Genomic DNA, 23,102 nt, shown 5'->3' with positions numbered 1-23,102 from the left:
CCTCTTATGTTAAAGCATACCCAAAGCCCATATAAGCAGGTTTCCTGGAGGAAATCTGTGTTCCAGAGGAAATGACTAGATGCAGCATAAAGAAAATATATTAACACACCCCTGCTACTCTCTACCTAAGTTACTTGGCTCTAAGTCCAAACTGCACATTAGCAGCAACAGCAACTGAAAGCAGCCGAATCATTAATCATTTTTCCATTCAAAAGTTTCCAATCCAGAAGACAAACATAGAGCACAGGGCTCAGAATTAAGCCCCGCTATCCCCTAACGTGGAGTAATTCCCAGCAAAACATATTCACGTTTTAAATACACACAGGTATTTGCAAAAATGCAGCATGTAGGCATGCACCTTGTTAAATGCAGAGATTTGACTTCTGCCATTTAGCAATGGGGACGGGGGTAAGAAATTTGTCAGAAAACTAGAACATCGTCAGGTCAAGTCAACAACATCCCACATGCACAGAGGACACCATAATGCAGCGGTCAGCAAAAAGCCACAGTATGTAAAGAGCAGAAAGTTTGCATTAACCTGTAAAAGGTGAGTTTTTCTGAGGAGAAGAAACACCAAGACCTGCAAAAAGGAAACCGATGTTCTTAAGAGCGAAACTCATCCAACTCCTTTCTCACTGGGAAACTAAAGAGCAAGAAGACAACATGAGCATCGTTAGCTGATGAAGCCATCCAAAAGCCTCAATTAGACTGAGGGGGAAATGCCGCAACAGTTCAGCGCTAATTGGAAATGCAAACATTTATCATCAGAGCAGCGCTCACTCCTGTGTATAGCTCCATTGTGTTCACTGCAGCTAATGACAGTAGGAAGCCCTGTGCTCCGTAGTATTTATGTAATGACTGGCAAAGCTGTCACATTCCCTTAATTGCTAGCCAGGATTTTCATACTGGCAGTAGTTTTCAATTAAAGGAAATCACAAAGATTGCTTCAGTTTCACATTGCTTCGTTAAAGTTTTGGTTCTTCTTCAAAGCTGGGGAAAGAGGAAGAATGAATAATTCTCCCAAGACAGAATGAGCTCTGCATCAAACATGAGCTTTTTGTAGACAAACTGAATTAAGAGACAAGGAAAGCACGGTCAAATACCCAGAACTGAAAGAGCTAATTTAGCATCAGTAAAGACAAACAATTTGAGAACTGCACATAAATCTGCTCCAAGTTTGCAAGGATTACTCCTTCAATTATGATACGGGTAATGCTCTAAAAGCAGTTCATTTAAAAGGCAAAATGAAAAAGCCTAAGGTAGCTTAGGGTTTCCACCTATTGAGCTTTCACAGTAAAGCCACCTTTGCTGGTAGAGCATCAGCTCTGTGTTTATAATTATATGCCATCTAGCAAAACACCCTATTGTACCTACTTTATAATCCCAGTACGTACAGAAGTAAGCGGAGCGAGTATACTGTGGCAAGGTCTTGCGTTCTTAGACTTCCTTGCTTGTACCAAATGGACTGCAGAGCATTCACTAGTCCATTAAGAACCATCATCGTTTAATTTAATGAGCAGCAGTTTGTTTTTAGGAGGTACCATCAGGCCTTTTATCACATCATTTACTCAGATCCCAATCATACTTACTGTATGTCAGTAGAGAAAAGAAAGCTCTATAGAACTGGTACAAAGGAACTTCTGTTTCTGCAATATATTACAACAAAACTCTGCATTAGCGCTCAGTTAAATAAAGCCCATGAGCCAAGTGAACTATTTTTACTCCGTTGAATAAAAGGAAATATAAGAACATCACTTATTACAGTAGCAGGCCCATTTTCAAGCACTATGTAATTAGGAGTAGGAGTTAATAACAGGACCAGAAATAGTAGGCAAGGTTTTCCTCAACATCTTTGTGCAAGTCTTTCTGGAGCATGGATCTTCTTACCCTGTGTTCTTTTGCGACGGTTACCTAAGCAGCTTTAAGTAGGGCACATGGATCTTCAATGCTACCTATTTAAAACTCATTCTTTCTCATGAAGCAGCATCATCAGCTGCAGCCACAAAACCCAATCCAGCAGAGACTGATCAAGCTCCTACACAGAGCCCTGTCAGCATCTGCAGCAAGCGACTTGCTTCTTTCAATCCAATTCCCCGTGGACGAGCATCTACATCATAAAATTAGCAACAATATGAACTGCAAATTCAGCAGAATTTGGATTTCACTGATGGATGGATTGCCAGTATGCATGTTTTATTCATCTCAAGACTGCTTTGTCAGGTTGGTTGCATCTCCCCTCTGTGCTTAAAATGCTAAAAATCATTTTATGGTCACTATTGAGCAGCCAGGAAGCTCTATAGACAGTGTTGTACCTTTTCTAAATGCCAGCCAAAACTCACCAGATTTCCAAAATGAAGACAACAACCAAAGACTAATGTTCTAGGAAGCCGTATGAGTCAAGGCATTTTGTTCAGTACAGTATTCCCTCCCATCGCTGTAAGTCACCTTGCTGAAGTCCCACAGCTACTTCCCGCTAAGGTCATCAGCATGTGAATTACCCTCCCTATGACAGCACAGCATGCAGCAGATCAAGATGCAGAGTTTTCTGATCATCCTTCCTTAATTCCAGTAATTAAGATTCAAGGACGTTCACTACCAACACACTCTCATAGAGGTTCTTGCTACCTACCTATAACCCCAAAGCTTCCTCAGTGTTCAGGCACTCAAACCAATTCTCATTTCAGCATCCACCCCAGGTTACCTGCCCACACTCCCTCTCTCCTATTGTAAATCCAAGGCAAGAGAGTGTAAAATGAGGTATTTTAAACTCCGTAGCTAGCACACTACAATTTCACCTCTCACCTTTACAGTAACAGTTCTGTTCACTATAAAACTCAGATAAAAACAGGGCAGTCAGTTTTGGAAACAGCTATTTCACAGCTCACAAGAAGTCTTAGCGTTGGTCCCCGAGCATACCCAGGAGGAATGCATGGGGCTGCACTTCCCAAACCAATTTTGCCCCATCCACTTTATGGCATTTACACCCTGCCTCGTGTTAAGTGCTGCCTCCCTCTTTACTGAAGCTCACATTTGTACACCCACTGCGGCACAACCTGCACTAACTCCCCCTTCCCTGTTCTTACACTTCTCGCAGAGGGATGCGGTAAAGTGAAATGTGCCAACTGTGGGAAAGGAGATCCTACAAATCAATCCGGAACAGAAAATGACCTGATGGCTTAAGTGAACAGTCTCCTTTGCAAGTATGAGGTTGCTCCTTCCACTCTTTGTTTCCAGTCATTTCCTTTGAGCTGAGTTTTCCTCCATTCCTGGTTATTCTCGTACTGCTGGTACTTGCAGGTGCTGATTCACAGCCTCCAAAGATACGCACATTTGTCTGCTTTTAAGAAAACTCACTTCAGGCTGGAAATAACTGTTGTTTTTCTGTGAACACTCTTCAGTGTATATCTAGTTTTATTTGAGGAGCTTAAATATTCTACTTTAACTAAAGCCTCAAAGTTTTATCAGTCTCTGTTGCTCTATTAAAATACTGTAAAACAAACATCCAAATTTGTGGCCTGCCATTGTGCTAGGTAGGTCCCTTTTAGCTTTAAAAATAGAAGTTGGATTTGAGCCTAATGTATATTCTTTAAACTTCTAACATGGTTTGAATTTACATCCCCATAGGTGAAACTTCTCCTGAGGGTTTCAATCCTTAGTACAATTAAAAATCTGCAAAAACCTAATGCTTTCGTTCTGACGAAGCTGAACCGAGATATCTCAAATAAAAGTGGACAAATCCCAAATCATTTGGGACTTTCTGAAATGTGCTCTCAAAAAGCAGCCCTGAGCAAATCAGCCCACAAGTCTGTCATTTTAATATGTTATCAGCAGACGGCTTCTATCTTAGATCTGAGACAATGTACTGTCTCCAGCCCCTGCTCCGCTGGCTCCTAACCTTCTCTCCCCCACAGAGCATCTGCATTTTGGATATGTCCTTGGAGATTCATTAACTGTTCCTTCCTCAAAGACTGTGATTATTGGCATTTTTCTCAGATTATGTTTCTAAGCATTTAAAAGACCTGTCAGGACAGAGAAATAAATAAATACAGAAAAATATCAATCCATCATTCTCTCTGTCAAGACATCGCAGGTAAAGAGAAGACCTAAGTTTTGGCTGATGCCTTTAAAGACTCTTTTCTCTCTCACATGCCTGTATATAATTTACATAGCATTTCACACTCTCTCTTAACGTCAGCGTCCTCAGAGGGAGAGGGTGAATTAGAATATTGGTATCTCTAATTTAGGAGGCAATTAGACCACAACAAACCAGAGATGAATGTATGCTCAAAACAATCTAGTTAGAATTCTACTGTAATTAAAAATCAGTCAAATAATCCTATTATCCCAAGGATTGCTTTAGGCGTGGTTCCAATCTAGCACATCTTTTTTTAATCTTTTATTTCTGCACCCAGAAAGTGATTGAAAAAACACTGAAAACTACCAGAATGGTCCGTTCTGTACAACAAGTTCCCTTCCCAATTGGAGAGCCCAGGAAGATAGAGAAATAAATGTTCCAATGTCAGTCAGCCACTTGCTAAGCCACTTAAAAAAAGAAATGAAAAGAAAAACAATAAAATAAAAGAAGCATACAACTCAGGCCAACAAATACAATTTTCCTGTTCTTCACCCTGCTACCTGCAAACATCGCCTCAAGGGGCGCCTCTTATTTCCTCGTATTTCCACCTTTTACCTCCTCTGTCAAAAAGTAACATGCGCCTCTTCTACAGCTGCACAGTTCACATGATTTTACTTTTTAAAAAAGAGGAGAGAAATGTTTCAAAAATCATCCTTCATTTCTGGATTTGCTCTCACATGCTCTGTGGGGCCCTGCTGCATAACAAGCATTTTATCCATAGGAGACAGCGCCACAAGCCAGCACAGCTGCCAGAGCCTGTGTCACTGAACTGAGGTCCAAAGGAAGATGGCAGAAGGGGCAGGAGAGAGGTAGAGTATGTAGTACAGTAGAGAATATGCATGTATAAACATATGTATATACACATATACATACATATACACACACGTGTGTATGTGCGCATCTGTGTGTATATAACTTGCACCACCCAAGTAACTCACCTATTTTGCTTACCCCTGGACAGTGAGTATGCATCATATGACCATTTATAAAACATAATTATCCTCAAGTGATATACAGTACTAAAAAAAAAAAAGCAAGCTGTAAAAAGTTATAAAGCACAATAGACAGCTCTGAATTCATATAATTTGGTATTACGCATTGCCTAGTTACTTCTGTAAGTATGCATACACCGGCTCTTGCTTCTACTAACTGGAATCCATATTAATTTAAAAAATAAATAAACCAACCCCCCAAAGGCATATAAACAAGGTTGTTGCCCAAATCCATGTTGACCTCATGCATACAGGTCATTCAGCCACTATCACTCACTATATGGAAATACACTCCGGAATTAAACGAGAAAAGAAAACCAAGACACTTCTTGAGCACATTTCCTCTTCCAAGACACTTGTGGGAGGGAGGGCCGGGCAGCTCAGAAAAGGTTAACCTCACAATTTCCCTTCAGGCTTGTACTGAAGAAATTCCAATTTCTTCCAATTCCAGAAATGGAAAACCTCCTCTGCAGAAGTTTTATTCTACCAGGTCACCACACAGAAGACAGTGGTGGGTCCCCAGCCATCTCCTTCACCACTCCTTATTCTGCTGAGCCCTCAGGTCTGCTAAACTCAAACTCCAAATGCCTCTGGCTTACTGGGAGGTGGAGAAGATGCCAACAGACATAACTAATAAAGTTCCTGAACCACTTGGAATATCTTCACGTTATTTATTTTTAGCATTTGAGTGCAGAACTCCAAGGAACTGGTGGGTAGAAACAGGTTTCGTACATCCTGGTATTTAGCAGTACGACTAAACTTCAGCTGTGAAGCCCTCTTGCCTCCTCCACTGCCTGCATCCCTCAAATTCCGTTGGGAAATCAGGTAGGATGGTTTCAGTGTGTCAATAGTGCACGTGATTATGATGAAGTTGGAAGATTTTCCTTATTACAGGCTTTCCACAGCCTTAAACTTTGAGAAAATCTGCCTGAAGAGACAAAAGCTCACTCCCTGCTGCTAGGACAGGGGGTAGACCCAGAGCAGTCTCCATGAATATGTAAAAGCGGTGGGTGAATGTTTCTTTTCCCCTCCCCACCCCCAAAAGAACAACAGTTAGAACAACTTTTAGATCTTTACACTCAAGGAGAAAATCATTAGAAAGCAGCAAGGTCTTAGTTTAACCAGGCAAATTTTTACAGTACACAGTCAGAAAGCCAGAGCAACTTGGCTTCGCACGTTATGCAGGATTAAGCACGGCCATCCAACACCAAACCTTGCCACAGTCCTGCAGGATCAGGATCACCGCTGTGCTGCAGGTTGGTGGGCACTAGGGCCAAACCCCATCTCACCTACACACACAAACCCAGTGCAGAATGTTGCGGCATGAGGCCGCAGGACTATATGGCAAGAAGATGTCTGACTCATGCGGCCACGCAAGTACGAAGCTGACGGAAGAGGTAATATTTCGTCTGAACCTTTTCTATACCATTAGTGCTTGCACTAATTACGATAGCAAACAGCAGTCACTCTGATGGGAGGGCTGAACAAAAGTGGCACAGCTGTCAACCGCATTCAAAGAACCAAATCCTTAAGAGTTCATCATTTTGGGGCCAGAACACAATCCATCCAAGCAAGATACAAGGACTTGCAGCTTTTCTGGGACAGAATGCTTCAGAGAGTAAGTACAGCTGACACAGACGTTAAAAAACTAAGCGTGTTTGCCTGTTTCTCAGGGGGATTTAAACAGCAGGTGAGTGGGGCTGGTCTGTGGGACATGACCCTTTTTTATTTCAGCTATTTAGATGCAAATTGTTCCCCCTCCCTCCCCCTCTCTACACCATCTGTTAGCCCAGAGGTTTAGACTGTGCCTAGGGTGTAGGTTTTGGGGGAGGGGGATATAGATAAAGCATTGAGAAAATTTCAGTTGCTGCCCCTGTTTCCTCTGGGGCACAGTTTAGGGGTGGGGGGGAATCACTTTGCAATACTATTAAATTACAATAGGATTTTTCTCTCGTTCTACTGCACTTTCCTACCGACCCCATGGATTTCCAACCCTAGAAAGCATTCCTTGTCCAGCTTTTGGCCAACAAGCAACATTATATAGTGACACTTATAGCAGGTTACTATGGTGTTAGCATAGGGCCTAAGCTGGTATTGCAGGAAGTATCAGAGACTCAAGGAATTAAAGTCTTAAGTAATAATGATGAAGTCCTTCACTACAAGGCACAGTATTTAATGTTCTTTTAGTGCTAGGGAGGTTACCTCATCTCTGCTGTTCACTGGGGAAAAATCAGACAAAGTACTTTCAAGAACTGTTGAGAGATTTGATTCATTAAAAACTTCACATAGGGCTCTGGATTCTTCATAAAGGGAAGATTATGGGTGATGGCACAGAGTGGAGGGGTGGCTGACAGACCAGACGGGTGTGCTACCATTCAGAGGGATATGGACAGGCTGAAGAATTGGGCCAACACCAACCTCATGAAGTTCAGCAAAGGAAAATGCAAAGCCCTGCCATTCAGGAGGAATAACCCCAGGCACCAGCACAGACTGGGAGCCAACCAGCAGAAAAGCAGCTCTGCAGAGAAAGACCTGGGAGTCCTGGTGGACATCAAGTTGACCATGAGCCTCCAAAGTGCCTTTGCAGCAACATCTGGGCTGCATTAGGAAGGACACTGCCAGCAGGTCAAGGGAGGTGATCCTTCCCCTCTGCTCAGGGCTGGTGAGACACATCTGGAGTGCTGGGTCAAGTGCTCGCCTCCCCGGTACAAGAGAGACGTGGACATACTGGAGAGAGTCCAGCAAAGGTCCACAAAGATGATTAATCGACTGGAGCGTCTGACATACGAGGAGAGGCTGAGAGAGCTGGGACTGCTCAGCCTGCAGAAGGAAAAGTTCAGGGGGATCTTATCGATGTGCATAAATACCTGATGGGGGTGTAAAGAAGACGGAACCAGGCTCTTCTTGGACAACAGGACAAGAGGCAATGGGCACAAAATGAAATACAGGAAATTCCCTTGAAATGTAAGAAGGAGGGGGAAAAAAAACAAAACACAAAACAAAACAAAAAAAACCAAAACAAAAAACGTTTTTCTGGGGGAGGGAAACCAAACCACAGAACAGGTTGCCCAGAAAAATCATGGAGTTTCCATCCTTGGGGGTGCTCAAAAGCCCACTGGACATGCCCCTGAGCAAACTGTTCCAGCTGCCACCACTTTAAGTGGGGGGCTGGAGTAGACTATCCACAGAGGTTCCTGCCAACCTTACTAATTCTGCAATTACAAGCCACAAAAAGTGGCAGGGAGGCTCTAAAGGAGAGATACCCAACAACATTCAAACTACTTATCTGAAGTAAGTGTTTTTAGTTAACAGCATCCAATGCCCCAGTTTAGTGATGAAGACAAATTAAAAGAGGTGGTAAGTGACAACCTTGAGCAGAAAAATCAGTGGAAGAGTTGGGATCAGTACACCACCACCGTCATTTTGAGTTTTAACATGTGGAGTACAGTCCTGGTACTTGGGAGATGCAAGCTCTCTCCCCAGTTCTCACACAGACCTCATTTGTAATCTTGGAGGCAGAAGAGGGGGGGAAAAAAATGCAAGTACTTCTTGTTTGCTCTGCCATCCTCCAATCTGTCAATCACCTCCTTAAAGATAAGGCAATTCAGGTAGTTACAGAGCACACAGCATGAAAAAAATCCCTTCCAGGTGCTTCTGCAACTTCAGTTACCACAAGAAACACATTCTCAGTTAAAAAAAAGAAAAAGAGAACTGTGTATGCAATCCTGATGGGAAACTCAATGGCAGAGGGTAAAGGGGGGCATGGAGGGATGAGAAAACCCTTCCTCCCCCTTGGAGCCCAGATGCTAGGACAGAAGAGCCCTCCCTAGCTTGAAGTATGAATAGGCAGAGACCACCTAAGGGGAACTGGGGAAGGAAGAAAATACAGTGTGGGCTTCAGAGCCTCAACTGCAGCTGAGCAAGTTCTTAGGCTGCCCTCGCACAACATTCAAGGCTGACACCAAGACGGGTTCAGGCAGACTTCAATGATGATGCTCCACTGAGGTGAAGGAAAGGAGCTCTTACTTGGGCTGGGAAGACTTCCTGGCAGACAAGGTTTGCACAGCAATGTTTTTTAAAAGGTTTTGGGCCTTTTTCCTTTTTTTACTGTTGGGATGTTGTTTTGGTTGAGTGTTGCGAACACAAACACAACATTTTCCTTTTTCTTGCACAGAGAGAAGAGGCCAGAACAACGTATGATCTCAACTATTTAGTGACAGTCAGGAACTTCGTGTACCTACTTCCAAGCTATTAACTTCTAAAATATATGCAATTCAGTATCCCTTACTGGAAAGCAACATTCCGATAAAAGTTGCAGGCATTTCATAGAAACGTTTTCCTTAAAAAAAAAAAAAAAATCAGAACAAACAATTTTTCAATAAATTTGTGCTGATATTTGGAAAGAATTTAAAGTTTTCATTTTAAAATAAAGGTGGTTATATTTTCTCCATTTACGAAAAGTAGAGTTTTCAGAACATCAGCATTTCCCCTACAGAAAGAGAGTTGTCTTTATGGACTGCTCTAAATCTCCAGCTAATTTCTGTTTCCAGATCTCTGGCATTTCACCAGCATTACTGAGAATCTAAAGAACAGTTACTGGAAATGTTTTTATTTAACCAAATTCTTGTTCACAAATCCAAGCGCATGTATAAATTTGAAGGGCTGCAATCCTGCAGTTTGATCTGTAATACAAGATACAGGCACCAATTCTCAGTCTCCTTGACTTTAAACAGACAGAAAGGTCATCTGTGATAGCCAAGGGGTACTTGGCCTTAATGCCAGCAAGCCACCCACTGAAAACAGTGGGAGTTTGGCCGGAATTAGGATTTTAGGATTTATCCCATAATGCCCTATAACACTTCCCACACAGTACTACCTGACAGCTTCTGAAAACTGGCAAAATGTGAAGGACGTGCCGACAACATCCAAGAGGAGGTTTCCAAGGATGTATTTTGTAACAATTGAATTCAACCAGTACATGTCTGCATACGCACATGTTCTCGCAATTCCACATTCACAGGGGTTTTAGCATGCTGATTTTAAAAGCACAGTGGCTAAAAAATACATCTCCAAAAGCTACTCAATGCCAAACAAACCACACTTTTAAAAGCCAAAAAAACCACAAAGCAGTTGCATCCAGGACATCACTGAACTTGTGCAATAATCCCCCACGTTTGGTTCCCTGCTGTTATCGGTGATTAGATAAGTAACACCAACAACAGACAGATGCTTTTCTGGAACCTCTTTCCAGCACCACCTCCCAAATCATCTTCTCCCACAGATACCTCCAGAACAGCCCTAGAATAACTACTCCCACCCCCAGCGTGACCTGGGACAAGGTGGATGGGTTTACAGCCAGGAAGCTTCGCGGTCCAAGAGCCAATTGCTGCCCACACGGTGCCTTTGCGCCCAGATCTGACAGCATGGATGCTCAGGAAACCAGTCTGCTGCTGGCTGATGGTCTTTCCCATCCCTGTTCCACACTCTTATCTGGTCAATATTTGCTTAGTTAAGTATATGCCAGAGTTGAACGTTTCCCCTGAGGGAAACATGGCTATCAGCCCTGTTCAACCCAATCTGACCTTTATCCTGTAGGGAGCCAAGCAACAGCCAGTTGATGTATTCCACGAGCCAAGAGCTTCATACAGTATCGCTGCTCTGAACTGGGGGTCTGGATCCTACCCAAACTGAAGTCATCGATTTCACTGACAACAGCATAGGGTCTGCGGCATCTAATTCTTAAACGGATCCTTTATTTGGATCCCTGGAGGCAGCAGAGCCTTGCACATGACAGGATCAACACCTACAGCGCAAGTCAGATCGTATCCCTGTAAATAATCAATGCAGCAACTGGGACACAATATATAAGGGTTTGGTCCAACCTCTTTAGCTATCACAGCAGCTCCCTGACAACAACCAACAGAAAAAAACCCAAACAAAACAAAACAAAAAAGTTTAAAAGATAGCCAAAGGACAGTGGGTCTTTCAGGGGTTGAAATGTGACTCATTTTGGAGCAAGAGTCAAACTAAGCACACACGCTGCTGAAGAGAAGACAGGTTCCAATTTAAAAGCAGCACTTAGTTATCAAATGACAAGAAGACTTCCACAGATTAGTTGGTATGCTTGCATTTTACCCTGAAACTAGTCATTTTTTAGGATGATCCAAATGCAGGAGAAGAAAGAAGCCTGACTCAAAGAAAAAAGAAAAAAAGAGGGGAAAAAAAAGAAAAAAGAAAAAAGAAAAAAGAAAAAGAAAAGAAAAAAGAAAAAACAAAAAGAAAAAAGAAAAAAGGAAAAAGGGGGGGGGGGAAAGGGGGGCAGCAAAAAAAAATCCCATGGTTGTCATGTTTATGACTTACATTCTCTACACAGGAAATCTTCGGAGCAAGCAAAAGCCTGCCTGCCTTCTACTTCACAAACCCTCGATATGATAATCACATTTTTGAAGCATTGCCTTCTTGAATGATGCAAATTAAAAGGCATACGTAATTCTCTGACATATTACTGAAAACCACATACCAACACAAAATAGCAATTTATTGCATGCCAAGTCCATTAAACTATTACTTACAGCGTAATAGACAGCAGCCACACAGATACCACTGTCACCACTGAGCGGAAAACCTAGGAAATTCCACGTCCCTTGCCCCTGGAGTTTGAGTGAGAGAAGTTGAACTGCTCCTGCTTGGAGCAGGGTTTTGTCCTCCAGAAAGACTGCAGTATCTCAACTAACACAGCAATTGTCCCGTAATTATCATGCACGCTTATAGTCAATAAAACAAAAGGGACCCTTAACTTCAAAAGTAATTTTTAAGGGAAAGCAACAGAAAGCTTTTCAAACGATGACTGTGAAAGGACAAAGAGAGGAGAGCGTGCATTTATATTGGTCAGTAAGGCACTCATCGCGACAACTGTGACTGAGGATGGTCATGGGAGACCAGGGTTCATAGGCCACACCAAAAGCGGTTTTATTTTCACAGAGGGAATGCAGTTGTCGAGCACTCAGAAAGGGTCCCAAATGAGAAGGCAGGCTGGCAGGCCAGAACAAGACACCCAGCTGGCTCCACAGCCTAGACAAAAGCTTGGTTCTCTGAAGCTTTTTATTTTCCCTTCCTCTTCCAGAGTTAAAATTGGGATGGTATCAGTTCCTCTTTCCCAAATGGAAAGCCCTCTGAGAGCAAACCAGATTTCGAAGCTTTCCAACAGCTACACAGACCATGCCGTCAGAGCTTGCTGCTTAACACGTACGTGTAAGTGTTCAGGGCATTCACAGGGTAGTCTTGGGATCAGAGCAGAGCTACAGTTGGATGTTCTCCAGGGGTATTTTAGGAGAACAGAATCAAATTGCCACACAAACATAATTGCCAAGTTTCAGTCTAATGTTACAGCAATTTGCTTGACACGTTTTTATCTCAGAGGATAGAATGGTGGAGTAATATTTTGTTGTTATTGTGTCCAAGTCCCCTAATGCAGCATTCATATCTTTGGTAAGGGACAGGATTCCTTCTCCTTCAAGTTCTGCTTTTGATAACAGAAAGCCTTACAAATCCTTCGTGCAACCTGGAAAAAAGATTTGGATAGACTGAGTTTAAGACAGTCAGTGAGAAAGATGCAAAGCAGTATTCTTAAATGACCTACTCCCAAAATCCACAAATTCGGAGCAGAGGATATTTGGTCCTCTGCTTTCTCTTCCAGGAGTCCATTCAGAAAGCCGGCCTGCAAGACATTTGCTGAGTATGTGGTTGCTGCATTACCTGATGCTTTCAATTCTTGCAGCCCATGCAGAGACAAATCATCTGGGAAACAAGATTTCCCTGCCTCCAACCCCACAGTATTTGAGAGGTCAATTCTGACCCCTTTTGAAAAGGCTGCCCAGAAAACATGTGCAAGATCAGCACGTTTCTATGCTCCTGTCTCCAAATCACTGTCCACCCAGCTCTTGCCCAGCGCAACTCTCCGTTTCTAAGCCTTGCAGGCATCTCGCAGCATCGCAGAGAATACACTCCGATGATCTGAGTGCATCAATATGCATTCGGACCATCTGTTAAACCCACAAGACATCCACCATCAGAAGATCCACAGAGTGGAGAGTCAGTGTTAAGCAGTGAGTACAATTTCCTCTTCACCATTTCTTTTAAAAGATATTTTGGTCCCAAGTCCCACAGAATTGGAATGTCACTTAAAGAGGACTTTTTGCTCACAGCGCCACATGAAATTTCAGGTTTCAGAGTAGAAGCTGAGCTATCAAAAAACCAAGTTGCTTATCCGTCTTGTTTCCATTATAGAGCAGAGAACTCAATCAGGCTCTTCAAGCTGGAGGAAAGCACCTTCTCCGCCAGACAAGGCTTCCTGAACATAGAGTTAGAACCTGCCACTACCCGACAGACCTGACCGGGAAAAATCAACCCCTGCTCTTGATTTGTTCAAGGTGTTCATTTAAATCAAAGCAACCACCTCTAGGAACAAAGACTGAAAGAATATTTTTTGCTTATAGTGTAAGAATCTAGTTTAGTAGAATGACTATTTGGTTTGTTAGACACTGCACTAGCATCTGAACTGTGCCTCTTCAAGACTTCGGAGCAAACAAATCAGTAAAGTTTTAATCTAGAAAGCAAGAAGATAAAAGAGATTTATTTAAAGAGATGACAGACCCATATACCAATTACAAGGGCCATGTCATTCTGTAACATTGTCCATAAGCATTGAGCTCAACCTTCAGAAGTCTGTCACCTGGATTATTATTTTTTAAAACATGAAAGGGCTGTATCCCAACACCAAGCTTCAAGCCTAAGAGCATTTCTTTCTGAAGATGATTGGCCACAGCAAAGATCAAGCTAAGGAGTGTGGAAAGTGGCTTCAGATCCATTTAGCAGATGTATGATTCCAAGCACCAGCTTGATAACTAAGTTGAGCATCCAGAGACACAGGAGGCACCAACTCTTAAGTCAGAGGAGGGACAAGTCCCAGTCTACAGTCACATGGAGGCATCAAAAATCCATTTTTTGCTCTCTCCTTTCTTGAGTCCCTGGAAGAAATACATGATTTCTGCTCTACTCCATTTTGCATGGGATTCCTTTTTAAGTACAAATTTCCCCTTTCCCCTTACTTTTTGCAACAATCTTCATGCAGGAAGATATATTCTAAAGAGAGCTTGAGTCTGTAAGAACTGCACCTTCCTACTCCACAAGTAAGACAAAGCGTTCCAAAGTCACACCCTGTGTAGTGACAGAAATAAAGATCTTACCAATTTCCTCAGAGCCCTGCAGAGTCTGTGAAAATCATGTAGTGATCAAGTCACAAACACCACTGACCCCATCAGCCTCATGGGCTCGGAGTGGTTTCTGAAGAGCAGGCCGCACTTCTGCGGGTGATCTCCTAGCCTTGAGCAAGAACACTGTTGGCCAGAGCTGTGACAATGCAAAAGTGACAGGCTAACGATAGCATCACTTGAGCAGAATCTGTCCCACAGGACAACAGTTACTGCTTATGGATCCCAAGAGAACTCCACTAGAGATACTAGTGGAAATATTTTTGTAGAAATCCACTTGCACACACAAAAGTGGAAATGGCACAAAGCTCTCGAACACGACTTTGCTTGCTCTTGTATTAGTTACGGAAAATCCACAGCAGCACAGCCTTTGGCATAAACATTAGCCGCACATGTACATACCTTGGGTTCCAGGCAGCTTGACATGCCTGCCCGTGCTCCAAATACACCTCCGATGGCAGTGCAGACTGAGCTACGAAAGCAAGCACAGAGCCAGGTGACAGAGATTTCAATGTGATAGCACCATTTCAACAGAAGCTCGAGCGCAGCCCCAGTGTCTTCTAAAAATGAAAGGCTTCAGTAAGACAATTCATGCGATTAAAGGTACCCACAGCCTTAAGTCACTCGCTGGGTCACGATCCTGGTGATTCTAAGAATCTGTGTGCAGGCTGCTTACCCAGAAATTAACCTACTGCCTTGGAAAGCGTTGCTTAATTTAGAAGAGCGATTACTTACAGCACCTGCTGCTAGCCTCACAGCCTTTGATATGCCAGCTTCTCCAAAATTAATGCTGTCTTCTAAAATTATTTACATAAGCAATTAAGGAAAGAACTAAAAAAAGAGACTGCTAAATGTATAACATAACAATCAGCTGGGTTATCAGCAGCAATTGAAACTATAATTTCCAAAGCAAATAGCATGAGTCAAGGCAGTCTGAGCTGAAGTTGCACAGTCAGTCCTTGCAGCAGACTCACATCCTTGGCCAGGCATAACAGAAAACGCATTGCACAGGCTACACACACCAAACTGTGTACGCGCATGACACCACCACCCCAGGAGAAGCTCCACACAGCAGGAGGACCTTTGCAAAAGAGGTCTCCTGGCTTTAAAGCCACATTACCTGTAGGCTTTAAATCTAAGGCCAAACCCACAGTACCTTTGTCATGCAAGTGTAGAGCCTTTTGCAGGAATTGAGTGCTGAGCTCAGTGGGCAAAGGAGGAAGAGAACAGATGAAAGGAGGACTGAGGAACAAGGCTCAATTCTCAAGGCCTTAGTCCTTCTCCAGAAGTTTCTGTTCACACCTACAGATGGGGGACTCAAAATAAGTCCATGGGCCCTGATGGGATGCACCCACAAGTGCTGAGGGAGCTGGCAGATGTCATTGCGAGGCCAGTCTTGATAATTTTTGATCAATGATGGTGACTGGGAGAAGTGCCTGTAGACTGGAGGAAAGCAAATGTCACTCCTAATCTTCAAGAAGGAGGACCCAGGGAACTACAGGCTGGTCAGCCTTACCTCAATCCCTAGGAACGTGATGGAGCAGCTAATTCTGGAAACCATTTCCAGGCACATTAAGGACAAGAAAATCATCAACAGTAGTCAGCATGGCTTCACCAAGGAGAAGCCATGCTTGACCAACTTGATAAACTTCTACAGTGAAGTGACTGGCCTGGTAGACTAAGGGAGAGCAGTGGATATTGTCTACCTGGACTTCAGGAAGGTCTTCGACACTGTCTCCCCTAATATCCTCATAGAGAAACTGTTGATGTACAGGCTGGGATGAGCAGACAGTGAGGTGGACTGAAAACTGGCTGAATGTCTGGGCTCAGAGGGTGGTGATCAGTGGCACAAAGTCTAGTTGGAGGCCAGTCACTGGAAGTGTACCCCAGGGGTCAGTACTGGGTCCAGTCCCGCTTAACATCTTCATTAATGATCTAGATGATGCGGCAGTGTACCCTCAGCCATTTTGCAAATGACACCAAACTGGGAGGAGTGACTGATACACCAGAGGGACCTTGACAAGCTGGAGAAATGGGCTGACAGGAACCTCATGAAATTCCACAAGGAGAAGTGCAAAGTCCTGCACCTGGACAGGAACAACCCCAAGCGCCAACACCTGCTGGCGGCCACCCAGATGGAAAGCAGCTTGGCAGAAGAGAACCTAGGGGTCCTGGCGGACACCAAGTTGAACACGAGCCAGCAATGGGCCCTTACTACAAAGATGGCGAATGGTATCTAGGGCTGCATTAGGCAAAGTATTGCCAGCAGGTCGAGGGAGGTGATCCTTCCCCTCTACTCAGCACTGGTGAGGCCACACCTGGAATGCTGGGTCCGGTTCTGGGCTCCCCTGTGCAAGAGAGACATGGACATACTGGCGAGAGTCCAGCAAAGGGCCACAAAGATGCTGAAGGGACTGGAGCATCTCCTCTATGATGAAAGGTTGACAGAGCTGGGACGGTTCAGCCTAGAGAAGAGAAGGCTCAGGTGGGGATCTCATCAATGATTATAAATACCTGCAGGGAGGGTGCCAAGAGGACGGAGCCAGGCTCTTGTCAGTGGTGTCCAGTGCCAGGACCAGAACCAACAGGCACAAACTGAAACACAGGAGGGTCCCTCTGAACATCAGAAAACACTTTTTTTACTGTGAGGGTGACTGAGCACTGGCATAGGTTGCCCAGAGTGCTTGTGGAGTCTCCATCCTTGGAGATATTCAAAAGTCATCTGAACACAGTCCTGGGCAACTGGCTCTGGGTGGCCCTGCTTGAGCACAGGGCATTGGACCAGATGACCTTCAGGAGTCCCTTCTAACCTCAACCAGTTTAATTCTGTGAAACGCGTACCTTAACATGTACAGGCATCAAGAAGAGCACTTCCAGTTGTTTCAAAAGGCAGCACAAATCTTTACCTTATTTGTAACTACCAAATGGATGTTTCTATTCTGTTTGAAAAACAAAGACATTTCAGTAGCGGTAACTGAGGTGTTGGATGCTTCCTTCCAGGGGAAGGAAGAGTTCAGAAGTGAGCTAATTGGCGATGTCAAGATTGGAGGCAGCCTGGGCTACAGTGATCACACACTGGTGGAGGTCGCAGTCCTGAGGGATATGGGTCAGGCAAAGAGTAAAGTCAGGACCCTGAATTTTAGGAAAGCAAACTTCCAGCTGTCAAGGAACTAGTCAATAGGACCCCCTGGGAAACTGCCCTCAGGGACAAGGGAGCAGAACAGAGCTGGCAGATCTTTAAGGACGCTTTCCATAGAGCACAAGAGCTCTCGATCCCCAGGTGTAAGAAATCAGGAAAGGAAGGCAAGAGACTGGCACGAATGAGTCAAGACCTGCTGGTCAAACTAAAGGGCAAGAAGGAAATGCACAGGCAGTGGAAGCAGGGACCGGTATCCTGGGAAGAGTATAGGGACGCTGCCCAGTTGTGGAGGGATGGGGTCAGGAAGGCCAAGGCACGAATGGAGATGAATTTGGCAAGGGATGCAAAGAATAAGAAGAAGGGCTTCTACAGGTATGCCAGCCAGAAAATGAAGGTAAAAGAAAGCGTACCCCCCCTATGAGCAAGACTGGCAAACTGGTAACAACGGACGAGGAGAAGGCTGAGGTACTTAACTTTTTTGTCTCGGTCTTCACTGGCAACCTCTCTTCCCACACCTCTCGAGTGGATGGACCGCAAGGCAGGGACTGGGGGAGCAAAGTCCCCCCCACTGTAAAAGAAGATCGAGTTCGAGATCACCTGAGGAACCTGAGTATACATAAGTCTATGGGACCTGATGAGATGTGTTCCAGAGTCCTGAGGGAATTGGCTGATGTAGTCGCCAAGCCATTCTCCATGGCATTTGGAAATTCATGGCAGTCAGGTGAAGTCCCTGATAACTGGAAAAAGGGAAACATTGCACCCATTTTTAAAAAGGGTAGAAAAGGAGGACCCTGGGAACTTCCGACCTGTCAGCCTCACCTCTGTGCCTAGGAAGATTATGGAACAGATCCTCCTGGAAGCTATGCTAAGGCACATGGAGGACAGGGAGGTGATTCGAGACAGCCAGCATGGCTTCACCAAGGGCAAGTCCTGCCTGACCAACCTAGTGGCCTTCTATGATGGAGTGACTACATCAGTGGACATGGGAAGGGCTACAAATGCTGTCTATCTGGACTTCTGTAAGGCCTTTGACGTGGTCCTCCACAACATCCTTCTCTCTTAACTTGGAGACGTATGGATTTGATGGGTGGACTGTTCAGTGGATGAAGAATTGGTTGGATGGTCGCATCCAGAGGGTAGTGGTCAACGGCTCAATGTCCAGATGGAGATCAGTGATGAGTGACGTCCTGCAGGGGTCTGTATTGGGACCAGTAGTGTTTAATATCTTCATCAATGACATAGACAGTGGGATCAAGTGAACCCTCAGCAAGTTTGCAGATGACACCAAGCTGAGTGGTGCGGCTGACACTCCAGAGGGACGGGATGCCATCCAGAGGGACCTGGACAAGCTTGAGAAGTGGGCCCCTGTGAACCTCATGAGGTTCAACAAGGTCAAGTGCAAGGTCCTGCCCCTGGGTCGGGGCAACCCCCGGTATCAATACAGGCTGGGGGATGAAGGGATGGAGAGCAGCCCTGCCGAGAAGGACTTGGGGGTACTGGTGGGTGAAAAGCTGGACATGAGCCAGCAATGTGCGCTCGCAGCCCAGAAGGCCAATTTGTATCCTGGGCTGCATCCAAAGCAGCGTGGCCAGCAGGTCAAGGGAGGGGATTCTGCCCCTCTGCTCTGCTCTGGGGAGACCCCCCCTGGAGCACTGTGTCCAGCTCTGGGGTCCTCAGCACAAGAAAGACACGGACCTGTAGGAGCGGGTCCAGAAGAGGGTCCCAAAAATGATCAGAGGGCTGGAACACCTCTGCTCTGAAGAAAGGCTGAGAGAGTTGGGGTTGTTCGGCCTGGAGAAGAGAAGGCTCCGGGGAGACCTTATTGCAGCCTGTCAGTACTTAAAGGGGGGCTTATAAGGAAGATGGGGACAGACTTTTTAACAGGGCCTGTTGCAACAGGACAAGGGGGAATGGCTTTAAACTAAAAGAGGGTAGATTCAGACTAAATATGAAGAAGAAATGTTTTATGCTGAGGGTGGTGAAACACTGGCACGGGTTGCCCAGAGAGGTGGTGGATGCCCCATCCCTGGAAACATTCCAGGTCAGGCTGGACGGGGCTCTGAGCAACCTGATCTAGTTGAAGATGTCCCTGCCCACGGCAGGGGGACTGGACTAGATGGTCTTTAGAGGTCCCTTCCAACCTGAAATATTCTATGATATTATGAATTAAACATGGAACCCTTTACCACACAGGTCTGTCCGAAGAGTCAGCCCACTCACTTATGTGCACAGAAGTTGGAAGTAATTCAGATTTGGGGTCTTATTTCTGTTCCTAATCAAGACAGAGGTTATTTGCAAAAATTCAGCTGGGATCTTAACACCTCCTTCATGCATTCAAAAGGACTTTTTCAGCAGCTTGAAAACATCTAACAGACTATGCCTGCTTCCTCCCCCGACCCATATATATCAAGCTATAAAAGCTGCAAGCGGCTTATACAAAAAGGCTTGCCTTTTAGGAGGTGGAACAAAGAATATAACATTCCTGTCTGAGTGCAACAAAAACAGTTTGAACAAGGTTTCAAAAGGTCGCAGTCATTATAGCCTCCCAGAGCTAGAGGCACCCGTTTGCAATTCAAGCTCATCTCTTTCAAGCCCAAAAGCTTGGCTAAGTTTGCAGGTCTTTCAGGGACACTAAGCAAAGTACCGGAGTGCCTCAGCTCCAGACACTGGCTGTCTCTGAAGCCAAACAAAACAAAGTAAAATGCAAAGCACTGAGGTTTAGGAGATCTGTGTGGACAAAATCTCACTTCACCCATCACTTTACAGCTGTGCAGCAGTCCAGAAAGCATCACACGTCATATTATTCCTTAGGATGTTCTTATTTCTTTGCTTATGGCTTACATATTCAAGCATCTTCTAATCTGTGCAGCTTTCAAAAAGAAGCAACTATCTGCTGTTTCACTGCACAATGAATTAACAAATGCTTGGAATAAAGAAATACCCTGAAAAAGTTTTGGAAGAGAAAATGAGCAAGAGTTTCTGCAGAAAAGGATACTACTCCTACCCCACCTCCTTGGCCAACTCTTTCTTGCCTACGCTAGAGGCTCATAAAATTTCAGGATCCTTTTCTAAATTTTAAGCAACGCACAGAAATCAATCCCTCCATAAAACACTACTTGGTGACAAAATGTTACTCATGTGGGTGAAGGAACGACTTCTGCCAGCTAACTCAGAATACCTGAATACCTGAACGTGTACAATAGCTCCGCTACCCACGTATAAAATGAGGACATTTTCCCATGCAAGCTGGGAAAGGTCACACAAGTTTACAGCAGAGGAGAAACACCATGCGGGTTTCCAGACTCCTATCCTGCTCTGGTTCTGGGTTTTCTGTTTCCACCATCCAACCCCCTGCTAATTTTGCAAGCGACTCCGGAACAAGGCACAGATCAGGGATCTGCCGGCTGGGGCAGGCTGCCAGGCAGAAGCTGCTGGGTCTGGTACCACACTCAGAATGAAAACAGCGCAGAGAGCAGAGCAGGAGCTGGCAGTGCTCTGCCATCCTTACCTGTCTCCTGTGCGACGTCCCTGATCAGGGACATCGGCACTGCTTACTACCTTTTTCCTTTCCTCCTGAATGAACCTCACAGGTTTGTTCCTGGCTCAAACTATCATGATTACAACACTTTACCCTACCACCTATAGGGCAGCAAGTGGCATGAAGCAGAGATTTGGATCACTGCTCCTGGCAAAGCATATGGTGTTCTTGTTCTGAGCACCGATACAAGGGATGGGATTTTCATTTCAGGCCTCTGTCTCAGAAAACCATTTCACCATCAGGAATTTCTCTACCGTTTTTGCACTCTGAGGTGCTTAAAGCCCTCACTACATCCTCACAGATTTACATGACTGACAATGACCTTGTTCCCCACTTCCCCCATCTGACGCCAGGCTGAATCTCTGTTGACCTCCACTAGAAGCATATGCTTCAACCTACAAACTCACCCCACAGCAAAGCACATGAAAGCTGTGACATGACCATCAGATTCCTTTCTGTCTAAACTGCCCTCATTTACATTGCTCTGCTGAACAGCTGAAAAACATCTATTCTGACTGGCTTATCTTTGCCCCACCTCCTTGCTGATCTGCTCCTCCAAAATGTTTCCTCCTTTCATAGGAGACTGACAGCAGAAGCCCGTCAGCTGTGTACAACTGTAAAGCCCCAGCATCACCAGCTACTTCCCACCAATTTTAAGTCCTAAACACTTTTAGGATCGATGGCATGAACCGCCACTTCAATAAAATGAGAGGAGTTGAGCAATAAAACCCTCCTTTGATTCATGCAAGACGACTATGTATTTTGGACAAGAGAACCCCAAATTTCCAGACACTCTCTAGAAACAGCTCCCGGAGCAAAGAACAGAGGTTTAACAAAAGCAACAGGGACCTCTCTCAATGGCATCAGCGTTTTCACCGGGATTAACGCAGCAAAAAGGAAAGGTATCTGCCCTTTATATCACTGGATGCAATAAACAGACATGCCCAACCTTTCCAGGGTTTTTGCTTCAGAAAAAATAATTGCCAGCCACCACCAGGTTCAACAGGACACCATGAGGTCGCAACTGTGCAGTCAATCAACAGTTTCGCTTCTTCAACACCACACTGAGATTTTGATAACCGGGTAGTAAAACTACCTCCAGTACGTGAGACTTTCTGAAAGGGATGCTCACTTCAGCCACTGTAAACAAGCAGCAGATGCTAACAACATGCCAGGTTTGACTCATAAAATTCATTAGCATCTTCACAGAGTTTGCGGTTTGTTTTTCATATTTCTCTTTGTGCACAACTGAAAGAGAGCCTCTTTTATTTAGATGCCCTGCTTCCAGTACTGCAACAATTGAGTTTTAACACCTTTACCACTTCTTTCTTCTTAAGAAGAAAAAAAAAAAAACAAACAAAAGACCATGCACACACCCTGGATTTTCCCTCCTTAATGGTACAGAAACATTTTACTCATCTGCTCCCTATCCCTTTCAGGCTTTACAACTGAAATAAAATTTTAGTTGGCAGCATTTAAAAAACAAAAACAAGAAATAGAAAACCACCTCCAAAAGGTTCATTTGTGACTTCCAGTGCAACTTGTTTTCATTGTCAAAGATTCAGAGAACCACCTGGATCAAATCCCGCTAGCATCACTATTAAATCTGAAGCAACTCAACTGGCTGGTGGGGACTACACTTTGATCGCAACAGGCACTCCTGTTCCAAGGAGATGGGTGAACCGAGTGTTGCAATATAATGCCCTAGCACCAGGCATAGTGGCAGAAGTCACCTGAGCTAGCATCAAGCCATGGCTGAAAGGGCTTGGAAGCAGATTCACATCCCATTTGGCTATTCCCACTATGGGGACAACAACCTGAGGAAGAGCTGCAACTGCCACCCCTGTATCTGCCCAGAACCACAAATTAGTGGCCCAAAATAAAGCTAGGAGGAGGCAGTCCCTCTGCATCGGTTCGATCCCTCTGGCCGTCAGCCAGCCCAGAGCAAGTCCCACAGGTAGAGAGCGCCTAAGAGAGATGAGAATCAAGCCTCCCATCAGTGAGGCAACCAATTTCGCTGGCCTTTTCA

At 44.6% G+C, this 23,102-nt stretch overlaps 1 protein-coding gene across 11 annotated transcripts in view; it reads right to left on the bottom strand.

The window, feature by feature from the left end:
* PAK1 (p21 (RAC1) activated kinase 1) overlaps positions 1-23,102 on the bottom strand; it is a 108,035-nt gene that overhangs the window by 45,442 nt on the left and 39,491 nt on the right. For 3 of the 11 annotated variants that reach the window (XM_076328458.1, XM_076328454.1, XM_076328459.1), the window contains exon 2: positions 14,799-14,868. The exons of the other annotated variants lie outside the window; for them this stretch is intronic. The gene's annotated coding sequence lies outside the window, so the exon portion shown is untranslated. The remainder of the gene's footprint in view (positions 1-14,798; positions 14,869-23,102) is intronic. 11 annotated transcript variants of the gene reach the window in all.

The sequence above is a fragment of the Aptenodytes patagonicus genome, chromosome 1, assembly GCF_965638725.1.
Source record: "Aptenodytes patagonicus chromosome 1, bAptPat1.pri.cur, whole genome shotgun sequence".
NCBI classification, from domain to species: Eukaryota; Metazoa; Chordata; class Aves; order Sphenisciformes; family Spheniscidae; genus Aptenodytes; species Aptenodytes patagonicus.
The sequence above is the reverse complement of the archived record's forward strand: the minus strand, read 5'-3'. Positions and strand labels throughout refer to the sequence as shown.